Source organism: Saccostrea echinata, unplaced genomic scaffold, assembly GCF_033153115.1.
Source record: "Saccostrea echinata isolate AGI-Se365-2 ecotype Australia unplaced genomic scaffold, CSIRO_AGI_Sech_v1 ptg000025l, whole genome shotgun sequence".
NCBI classification, from domain to species: Eukaryota; Metazoa; Mollusca; class Bivalvia; order Ostreida; family Ostreidae; genus Saccostrea; species Saccostrea echinata.
The window spans coordinates 26,288,942-26,300,433 of record NW_026889774.1 but is presented as its reverse complement, the minus strand read 5'-3'; the positions used below and the strand labels follow the sequence as shown (position 1 = coordinate 26,300,433).

The 11,492-nt window shown below is 34.3% G+C and overlaps 1 pseudogene; it reads right to left on the bottom strand.

The window, feature by feature from the left end:
- Positions 1-7,971: 7,971 nt before the first annotated feature.
- LOC133192370 (uncharacterized) lies at positions 7,972-10,927 on the bottom strand (annotated as a pseudogene).
- Between the last annotated feature and the right edge of the window lie 565 nt (positions 10,928-11,492).

Genomic DNA, 11,492 nt, shown 5'->3' with positions numbered 1-11,492 from the left:
CCTAAACTAAATAAGATATTCTTGTGAAAATTGAGTGGTATAATGACTGTGATAATGTTTCCACCCAATAAGGGTCTCAAAATGAAAATCTGAAAAATAAGGGATTTCAAGGGGCTGATATTTAGAACTGATTTTCGCATATAACTTTTTTATTTCTAAATGAATTTTTGAACAATATTCGATTTTGAGTTCAACATAAAGGGTACAGTTTAAAAATTATGGTCTGTGGGGTCACTTTTTAACCCCTTATAGGTATTTTAGAGACCTGAAATATAGTAACATTTTGTAATTTTCAAAATAACATTGTAAGGGTTATCCCCCTTTGCAGAGCTCTGGTGAGAATTACATACTCTTTTTAAGTTTCCATTTTTATAAGCTTCTAAAGACTTGATCCGGTTTGATTATTTTTTTAAGTCTTTCATTTTGTTGGAGTTATCGCTCTTTAAGGTCCTTGAGATTTAAAGCGTCGAAAAGCCCTCCGTTTTTGTTGAACGACAAAAAAGGTCTAGTTAAGGTCTTCCGTCTCCAACGGAAGACCTTATTGTTTTCGTTCGGTTTCTTTTTCCCTATTCTTATTATTATTATTATTATTATTATTATTTTTCTTCCAACCGATTTTGTGCACGTGATTTCTCAGAAACGGCTTGGCCGATTTACATCAAACTTTCAGATGTGAAAGATAATCAACTGATCTTGATAGGTTTTTTTGTTTTTTGATGACGTCACTTCCGGTCGTGAGATATGGACGATTTTCTGATTTTCAGAGGGTCGGCTTGTCCTGGAGTGTTCTCCTAAACGAATAGAGATAAATGGATAAGATTTTTAGTGAAGATAGAGGAAAGATTGTAGAAGTGCCATTTCGCATCTATATGTTTCCAGCTCAAAAGGCGCTGAAGCTCGCCTGGGCTCGAAAAATAGGCTCACAAGCATCTCGCAAAATTTGACACGTTTTCTTTTATATCTTTTTACCTGTAAATATTTTGTTAAAATATATATTACAAAAGATGTGTAAAATGATGATACCTTTCATTTGATATCAAGAAAAAAGGGCTGATCCCTCAAATAAGGGTCTCAGAGGGGCCAAAAGTCTTTTATGTATAACTCTTGAACGATCAATATTTTGTTATAAATTACTGAACCAAAAATGTTTATCTTAACGATTTGCAACTATTTGTTTTAAAATTTTGATCATATGTTACATAATAAGGGGCCAAAAGGGGCCAGAATGCTAAATCTTTGATGCTTTATATCTCAAAAAGGGGACATATTTTGAAAAGCAATATTGAAGAAAAGATGTTCAGAATAATGTTCTAAACAATATGCAACCTTTCAATTTTTGCAAAACGGCCCCATTAAGGAGTTCAAGGGCTGGCCCCTAAATTTTTCAATTCACCATATCTCGAAAACAAAAATAAATTTCTGAATAGTTGTTGAACAAAAAATCTTCAAAATCACAAGACCTTTCAATTGATATCAAGAAAAAAGGGCTGATCCCTTAAATTAGGGGCTCAGAAAGGCCAAAAGTCTTTCATGTATAACATTTGAACGATCTTTTTTTGTTATAAATTACTGAAGCAAAAATGTTCATCTCAACGATTTGTAACTATATATTTTAAAATGTTGATCATATGTTACGTAATAAGGGGCCAAAAGGGGCTAGAATGCTAAATCTTTGACGCTTTATATCTCAAAAAGGGGAAATATTTTGAAAAGCATTATTGAACAAAAGATGCTCAGAATAATGTTCTAAACAATATGCAACCTTTCAATTTTTGCAAAACGGCCCAATTAAGGACTTAGAGGGCTGGCCCCTAAATATTTCAATTCACCATATCTCGAAAACGAAAATAAATCTCTGAATAGTTGTTGAACAAAAAGTCTTCAAAATCACAAGACCTTTCATTTGGTATCAAGAAAAAGGGGCTGACCCCTCAAATTAGGGGCTCAGAGGGGCCAAAATTCTTTCATCTTTAACTCTTTAACGATCAATAATTTGCAATACATTCCTGAAGCAAAGATGTTTATCTTAACGATTTACAACAATATATGATAAGATACTGATCATATGTTACGTAATAAGGATACACAAGGGGCCAGAATGCTAAATCTTTGACGCTTTATATCTCGTAAAGGGGGAATATTTTGATAAGCAATACTGAACCAAAGATAGTCAGAATAATGTTCTAAACAATATGTACCCTTTCAATTTTTGTTAAACGGCCCCATTAAGGACTTGGAGGGATGCCCCCTAAATATTTCCATTCAGCGTATCTCCACAACGAAAGGAAATCTCTGAATAATTGTCGAACAAAACGTTTTCAAAATCACAAGACCTTTCAATTGATATCAAGAAAAAGGGGCTGACCCCTCAAACTAGGGGCTCAGAGGGATCAAAAGTATGTCATCTATAGCTCTTTGATAATGTTATATAAATCATAAGAATGAAATCTAATTAGGGAAGTCTATATATTATTATCTTTTGACAAAGATCATAGTCAAAATAATATCTCATCTTATCGAAAAATTGGACGGAAGACCTACTCGTTGCTCGCAACGAGATCTCATCTAGTTATTATTATTATTATTATTTTTCTTCCAACCGATTTTGTGCACGCGATTTCTCAGAAACGGCTTGGCCGATTTACATCAAACTTTCAGATGTGAAAGATAATCAACTGATCTTGATAGGTTTTTTTGTTTTTTGATGTCGTCACTTCCGGTCGTGAGATATGGACGATTTTCTGATTTTCAGAGGGTCGGCTTGTCCTGGGGTGTTCTCCTAAACGAAAAGAGATAAAGGGATAAGATTTTCAGTGAAGATAGAGGAAAGACTGTAGATGTGCCATTTTGCATTTATATGTTTCCAGCTCAAAAGGCGCTGAAGCTCGCCTGGGCTCCAAAAATAGGCTCACAAACATCTCGCAAAATTTGACACGTTTTCTTTTATATCTTTTTACCTGTAAATATTTTGTTAAAACATATATTACAAAAGATGCACAAAATGACAAGACGTTTCATTTGATATCAAGAAAAAAGGGCTGATCCCTCAAATTAGGGGCTCAAAGGGGCCAAAAGTCTTTCATATATAACTTTTGAACGATCAAAATTTTGTTATAAATTACTGAAGCAAAAATGTTCATCTAAACGATTTGCAACTATATGTTTTAAAATTTTTATCATATATTACGTAATAAGGGGCCAGAAGGGGCCAGAATGCTAAATTTTTGACGCTTTCTATCTCGAAAAGAGAGAATATTTTGATAAGTAATGCTGAACAAAAGATGGTCAGAATATTGATTTAAACTATATGCAACCTTTCAATTTTTGCAAAACTGCCCCATTAAGGACTTGAGGGGCTGGCCCCTAAATATTTCAATTCAGCATATCTGGAAAACGAAAATAAATTTCTGAATAGTTGTTGAACAAAAAATCTTCAAAATGACAAGACCTTTCATTTGATATCAAGAAAAAAGGGCTGGTCCCTCAAATTAGGGGCTCAGAGGGGCCAAAACTCTTTCAAGTATAACTCTTGAACGATCAATAATTTGTTATTAATTACTGAACCAAAAATGTTTATCTTAACGATTTGCAACTATATCTTTTAAAATTTTGATCATATGTTACGTAAAAATTGGCCAAAAGGGGCCAGAATGCTAAATCTTCGATGCTTTATATCTCATAAAGGGGGAATATTTTGATAAACAATAGTAAACAAAAGATGTTAAGAATAATGTTCTAAACAAAATGCAACCTTTCAAATTTTGCAAAACAGCCCCATTAAGGACTTGAAGGGCTAGCCCCTAAATATTTCAATTCAGCATATCTCCACAATGAAAAGAAATCTCTGAATAGTTGTTGAACAAAAAGTCTTCAAAATCACAAGACCTTTTATTTTACTAGTATATCAAGAAAAAGGGGCTGACCCCTCAAATTAGGGGCTCAGAGGGGCCAAAAGTCTTTCATCTATAACTCTTTAACGATTAATAATTTGTAATACATTACTGAAGCAAAGATGTTTATCTTAACGATTTACAATAAAATATGATAAGATTTTGATCATTTGTTATGTAATAAGGGGTCACAAGGGGCCAGAATGCTAAATCTTTGACGCTTTATATCTCGAAAAGGGAGAGTATTTGGATAAGCAATACTGAACAAAAGATGGTCAGAATAATGTTCTAAACAATATGCACTCTTTCAATTTTTGTCAAACGGCCCCATTAAGGACTTGGAGGGGTGGCCCCTAAATATTTCCATTCAGTATATCTTCACAACGAAAGGAAATCTTAATATTTCTTGAACAAAACGTTTTCAAAATCACAAGATCTTTCAATTGATATCAAGAAAAAAGGGGCTGACCCTTCAAACTAGGGGCTCAGAGGGGCCAAAAGCATGTCATCTATAGCTCTTTGATAATGTTATAAAAATCAAAAGAATGAAATCTAATTAGGGAAGTCTATATATTATTATCTTTTAACAAAGATCATAGTCAAAATCATATCTCATCTTATCGAAAAATCGGACGGAAGACCTACTCGTTGCTCGCAACAAGATCTCATCTAGTTATTATTATTATTATTATGTTCCCCAAACGAAGTTGGGGAACATATTGTTTTTACTCTGTTTCTTCTTCTTATTATTATTTTTCTTCTTCCTGGGTACTTTTTTGTCCGCGAGTGATCTCGTAAACTACCCATCCGATTGAGGTGAAACCCTTTTAGGGTAACTAGGCATGTTATGTAGATTTGCGGAACGAAGGTCATTTTGCGCGCACGTGCATGCACGTGCGTGCGCGTGCATTGCGTAAAATGACCAATATACTTGATATAGTCGAACTTTTATATTTTTTGATGAAATGCTTTGGTACTCAGAATATAAGGATATATTAAAAGTGTAAACAAGATGACATGGTCAACATGCACATGCATGCACGTGCGCGCACGTGCAAAGCGTAAAATGACTAATATACTTGATATAGTCGTAACTTTGATACTTATTGATGAAATGCTTTGATACTCAAAATATTTATATATATTAAAAGTGTAGACAAAATGACATGGTCATCATGCACATGCATGCATATGCATGCACGTGCGCGCGCGTGCAATTTGTTAAATGACCAATATACTTAATATAGCCGTAATTTTTATATATTTTTTGATGAAAAGCTTTGATATTAAGAATATACAGATATATTAAAAGTGTAGACAAGATGATGTGGACATCATGCACATGCGCGCGCGTGCAATGTGTTAAATGACCAATATACTTAATATAGCCGTAACTTTTATATTTTTTGATGAAAAGCTTTGATACTAAGAATAAACAGACAAATTATAAGTGTAGACAAGACGGCATGGTCATTATGAACATGCATGTAGGTGCGCGTGTGCGCAATGCTAAGATGACCAATATACTTGATATAGCCAGAACTTATATATTTTTGATGAAATTTTTCGATACTGAGAATATAAAGATGCATTAATAGTATAGACGAGATGACATGGTCATCCTGCACATGCATGCACGTGTGCGCGCGTGAAATGCAAAAAACGACCAATATACTTCATTGCCTTATTTAATGAAGCTTACAGGAAATAAGACACCAAAAGGGTGTTGGGGAGCGTTTGGGGAACATCTGTAACGGTCCCCGTTACAATTATAACTAGTTATTATTTTTCTTCCTGGGTACTTTTTTGTCCGTGAGTGATCTCCAAAACTACACATCCGATTGAGGTGAAACCTTTTTAAGGTTACTAGGCATGTTATGTAGATTTGCGGAACGAAGGTCATTTTGCGCGCACGCGCATGCACGTGCGTGCGCTTGCAATGCGTAAAATGACCAATATACTTGAAATAGCTGTACCTTTTATATTTTTTGATAAAATGCTTTGATACTCAGAATATAAGGATATATTAAAAGTATGAACAACATGACATGGTCAACACGCGCAAAGCGTAAAATGACCAATTTACTTGATATAGTTGTAACTTTGAAACTTTTTGATGAAATGCTTTGATACTCAAAATATTTATATGTATTTAAAGTTTAGACAAGATGACATGATCATCATGCACATGCATGCATATGCATGCACGTGCGCGCGCGTGCAATGTGTTAAATGGCCAATTTACTTAATATAGCCGTACCTTTTTTTTTTTAATATTTTTTGATGAAAAGCTTTGACATTAAAAATATACAGATATATTAAAAGTGCAGACAAGATGATGTGGCCATCATGCACATGCATGCACATGCGCGCGCGTGCAATGTGTTTAATGACCAATATACTTAATATAGCCGTAACTTTTATATTTTTTGATGAAAAGCTTTGATACTAAGAATAAACAGACATATTATAAGTGTAGACAAAATGGCATGGTCATTATGAACATGCATACAGGTGCGCGTGCGCGCAATGCTAAGATGACCAATATACTTGATATAGCTGGAACTTTATATATATTTTTTGATGAAATGTTTTGATACTGAGAATATAAAGATGCATTTATAGTATAGACGGAATGACATTGTCAACCTGCACATGGATGCACGTGCGCGCGCGTGAAATGCGTTAAATGACCAATATACTTAATTGCCTTATTTAATGAAGCTTACAGGAAATAAGACACCAAAAGGGAGTTGGGGAGCGTTTGGGGAACATCTGTAACGGTCCCCGTTACAATAAATAATAATAAAACTAGTTATCTTATCAACATGTAAAGTGTTATAATTCCTTATTTCAACACATATGTTGAATAGTATCTTGGAGTTGTAAATAGCAAAATTTAAGATACCTTCTTCTATTTGATTGATTTTATTGCTATAAGTTATATCGGCTTAAAAAATGTTTATTTGAAAATATTGATCGAAGCAAGAGATTTAATCATGTCGATATAGTAATATTGATATGTAACAATAAATACATAGTAATTATAGACAATGTAGGCAAATGTAAAGTTAAGCAAGATTTATTTTTGTTGTTGCCGAACGAGGCCACGGCCTCAGGGCTGCCTGATGATAAATTGGCTAGCCCTAAAATCAGTTATGCATTATATTAAACATTACATTATACATTATGCCACATTATCATTTTAGGGCTACTAGTTTCAACCACTGTCCAATGTGAAGCCCTCAAAGATATCATTATACATTATTCATTACTCAAACATTATGCAATCCATCATTATACATTATTCATAATGCATACATTATGCATGAAATATATGGAGATAACGAACAGTATTCAAGCTCAAAAGTCCATTAAACAATACAAAATAGGAGCAGAGCAAACACGGACCTCTGTTTCATCATACATTATGACATTATACATTATGACATTATCATTGTACATTATTGGCTTCATGATTGAGAAAGATAGACAAAATTATACCGGTACTGGGAACAGATACTCAGTATAATAATGCTATCAAATACGGCTGAAACGATACGCCCGCTTCACGATACGGTACCTTTGCGATACTTATGTCACAATTCAATTTTTTCAAAACATTTTAAAAAAAGAAACAAATCATAATGTTAAAGAAAACATGTATTCAGATTTCAAAAGGTGGTGATACAATTAAGAGCACTACTTGTACTACGTGTATATTAAAAAACACTTTTTTCGTGTCAATACTAGCAATGGCAGCCTACTCTGAAACTTTCTCCGTCGAAATATTCTCCCTCGTCAGTCTCTTTTGTGTCAAACTATTAAAATGAGGTCGAACCCGATCTATTTCAAGGAGTAACCAAACCCAATTTAAAAAAAAACCGTACCGAACCGAAAATCGAGATAGCGAATCGAACATTGAACAGAGCAATAATATTGAACAATATCGATATTTCGGTGAATCGTTTCAGCCCTACTATCAAATCTATAAAAGCCAAAAGCGTCGCGAAATAACGCCACATGGTTGTTCAAGCAACCACCGCCAAATTGGAAGATAAGCGACGCTTACATTGGCCGGTCACCTACGTTCGCTACTGAGAGAGCAGACTTGTTGCAATTTACTCTGTAAATTGTATAATAGTATGTCATTGCCAAGTTCAGAAATATGAACTCCATCCTTAACAAATAATCCACTAGAATCCCAAGATATCTCCGGATAACTGATATAAAACCCATTATTCACAACAAACAATTTGCTCATAAACTGTTAATTCTTTTGACTGCAAGGTTTGAGATTTAACATTTTTACTGTAGCGCCATGAAGATTTGGGAAGAATATTAGACCACCCCAGGACAGTGTTTGGAAGTTTAGACCGAATCATTTGAGTAAAATCGTTTCTCTCATCTTTAAGCGTAGCTCAAGTAAAGGCACATTACCGATATCATTACCCCCACGGTGAATAATTAAAATATCAGGAGATGGTTCATACCTCAATAGTAACTGAATTCGGGTAAACAATTTTCTCCATGTTTGACCACCCTTGCCCTGCCAAAGGATGTGATAATTTAGTCGTCTAAGTCCCAAATGTGATTTCTCAGTTGAAAGGCTTGCGCGTTGGAAAGCCCACCTGTGCCAATTATCCATATACTTTTTTCTTGCCCTATGTGATAAAAATCTACTTCACTGATTTCTTATATAAGATTTCTAACCTTTTTTCATTATTTCGGATTCGGAATGGCCTTTAGAAAACTGTCCGAGGCAGCCCCAATTTGGAACGAGTGGGAAGTGTAACGTGAATTTGAAAGACGTAAAAGATTTATTATTTTATTAAGACTGACGTAAATTGATAACGGGTAAGTGCATGGGCTGTCGTCTACGTGAACAAAAAGCGGACCATTAATTTTTGGTCTGACAGACAAATATCTTTGCAAATGAAATAGGGGGCATATAACTGGCATAGGTGACTCGACCAACTGAATTCTTGAACCATTTCCTGTTTGGTCAGTCTTGGAATATGGAACTGTTAACCTTAATACTTTCTTATTTAATGACTGATCGAATAAAATTTCTATATCGTTGATGCCGATAACATGGTGAATGATACCTGTTTTATTGCATGTAAATTCACCGACTCTCAAAAATGCATGGTACGCTAATGAAAAGGCAGAGCAAAATAGGTATGTTTCAAAATTAGAGGAGCACACTAGACTTGAACTTGGTATGAGCTTTTTCAAAATGTTTTCGGTAATTGGTAAACGACGGTCAACTGATTTACGGGAACGTTTTATACCCTCTAATAATTTTCTAACCAGAAAGCATTGTGTATAGTCAGTGGTACCTGTCAACTTGCATTTAAGGTAAGACGATACGTTCCTCATTATCTATTTTGTATATCTTTGCATTGTGTGGAAAATATTCAAAATTTTAATTACCTTCTGATTTCTAAGCTGGTTTCTAATTGCTTTAAAAAATTGAAACACTAAAAAATGTGTTATTAGATAATTAAGTAATTTTCAAAAGGATTTTATAGGAAACAACATCCTCTGATATCTTGCACAAATGCCTGGTAAGGTACCTCAATGTTTTGCTAATAAACATGTTAAAAAAGCAATACTTCACTGACAAAATCTTAGAAAAATTATATATTATTAAGGAACGTAAGGAACGTCTGACCTTAAAACTTATACCAGATAAATAAGATGATATTGTGCTGTACGCTAAATCACGAAGGGACAGGTGAGCGATGAATATACACAAGTGAGAGAGGGGAGGACCCCAATTATCATCTAAACCGTAGTCATTCCTGAAAATAGAAAGTAGAAAATATCTTTAAACTATTTGAGTACTGTAGTTTCGTGTTAGGGGCAATAGACTTAAGCGTTAAATGCTCTATTTCAGCTCTAATATCATCATTGTGAAATCTTCTGGGATGGGCATAGGATCTTTGTCCGCTTCTGGTGCCAGTGCTCGGAATCTTCCCCACTGTTTTCGGCAAATAGAATCAGCGATTGAATTATTGCAACCACAAATATGTTTTGCTTTAAAATACGTGTTGTGAACCATTGAATGGAGCACTAGAGGACGCACTAATTCCATTACTCTTTTAGATTTAGATGTCTTCCTATTCAGAATAGATACTAAAGCAATTTTGTCTTTATGAAACTTTATTTTTTTTATTTTGGAAATGATTTTTGAATAACAGGACTGCCAGAACTATTGGAAGTAATTCTAAAGTTATATCAGATATCATGTCTGAATCCTGCCACTGGGTGGGCCACGGAAAATACGCCCAATGGCCTTGTAAATAAACGCCGCAGCCAAGTTGTGCATTTCCTGCACTGTCTGTGTATAAGTAAAGCTCAAAATTTGAAAGCCAATTAATCTCTAAAAAATTAAAGGTACCGCTGAATTGTTCGAGGAAACTTAACCAAACCTGTAGGTTGCTCTTCATACCAGCATTAGCCCTTATAAAATGAGACGAATGTTTAATACCACACATGGCATCACAAGAACGACGATTAAAGGCACCAGCTGCAGGAATGGCTTTAGCGCAGAAATTCAGAGAACCTACTAAAGACTGTAGCTCTTTTAATCTTATTTAAGATTTTCCCAAAATTGTTTCAACAGTTCTCTTAAGTTCAATGATTTTTTTCCTCCGGTATACCTATAACAATTTTTTCTGTGTCAATTTCTATACCGAGAAAAACCAACGAATGCTTAGGACCAACAGTTTTTTTCCTCTGCTAGCGGAATTCCAAATTCATGACAAGTATTCTGAAAGTTAGTCATTAATAATTTACATACTTTGAAATCTTAAGCAGCGAAATTAAAATCATCTAGATAATGGTTTATCGTTTCTATACCTGTTTTTGTAATAGTTACCAAATGTAAAAAGTGGGCAAAGGGCACAATTTGTAGAACAGCCCATAGGTAAACACATATCATAATAAAACTTGTTATTGAATTTAAAACCTAATAATTCATGATCATCAGGATGTACTAGTAATAAACGAAATGCTGACTTGACATCCATTTTTGCAATTTGGAAGTTTTTACCTAATGCTGCAATCATATCTAATACTTCATCGAAAGGTGTGTGTAGGAAAACTGGTTTTGTTTACAGCCAAATTGCTTACTTTTTCATCTTTACATCTTTAAACATGATTGTTAAGAGTTTTTACCTCATTATTTTGGTGCTATTTCAACATATTTAACTTTAAACACAACGCGAAGTCAAACACATGTTGCCGGTTCTCCATTTGTAAACAATCAATGCAACTTCCTGTATTGTGTATTCACTTACCTTTGTAAAGTCTGCTCTGATTGGCTAATTGGCGTTATGTGAATCCAATAGTTCTGTTTGATATAAACTTATCGATTCATTGATTTTCTACTGTTCAATAAAGTATAAAAGGACAGTCTTGTATTTTTCTCATTGGAGTTGTCCGGCAGAACACTCCGTACAGGTACTGTTTCAGCACCTCACTCTTTTTCTGCTACTTTCACTTTACAGTGTATTTTTGATAACTGAGTCATTGACTCATTCGGAATTTCTTTCCTAAACAGTTTTTTTTTTTAGATTAATTAAATTTCTTATT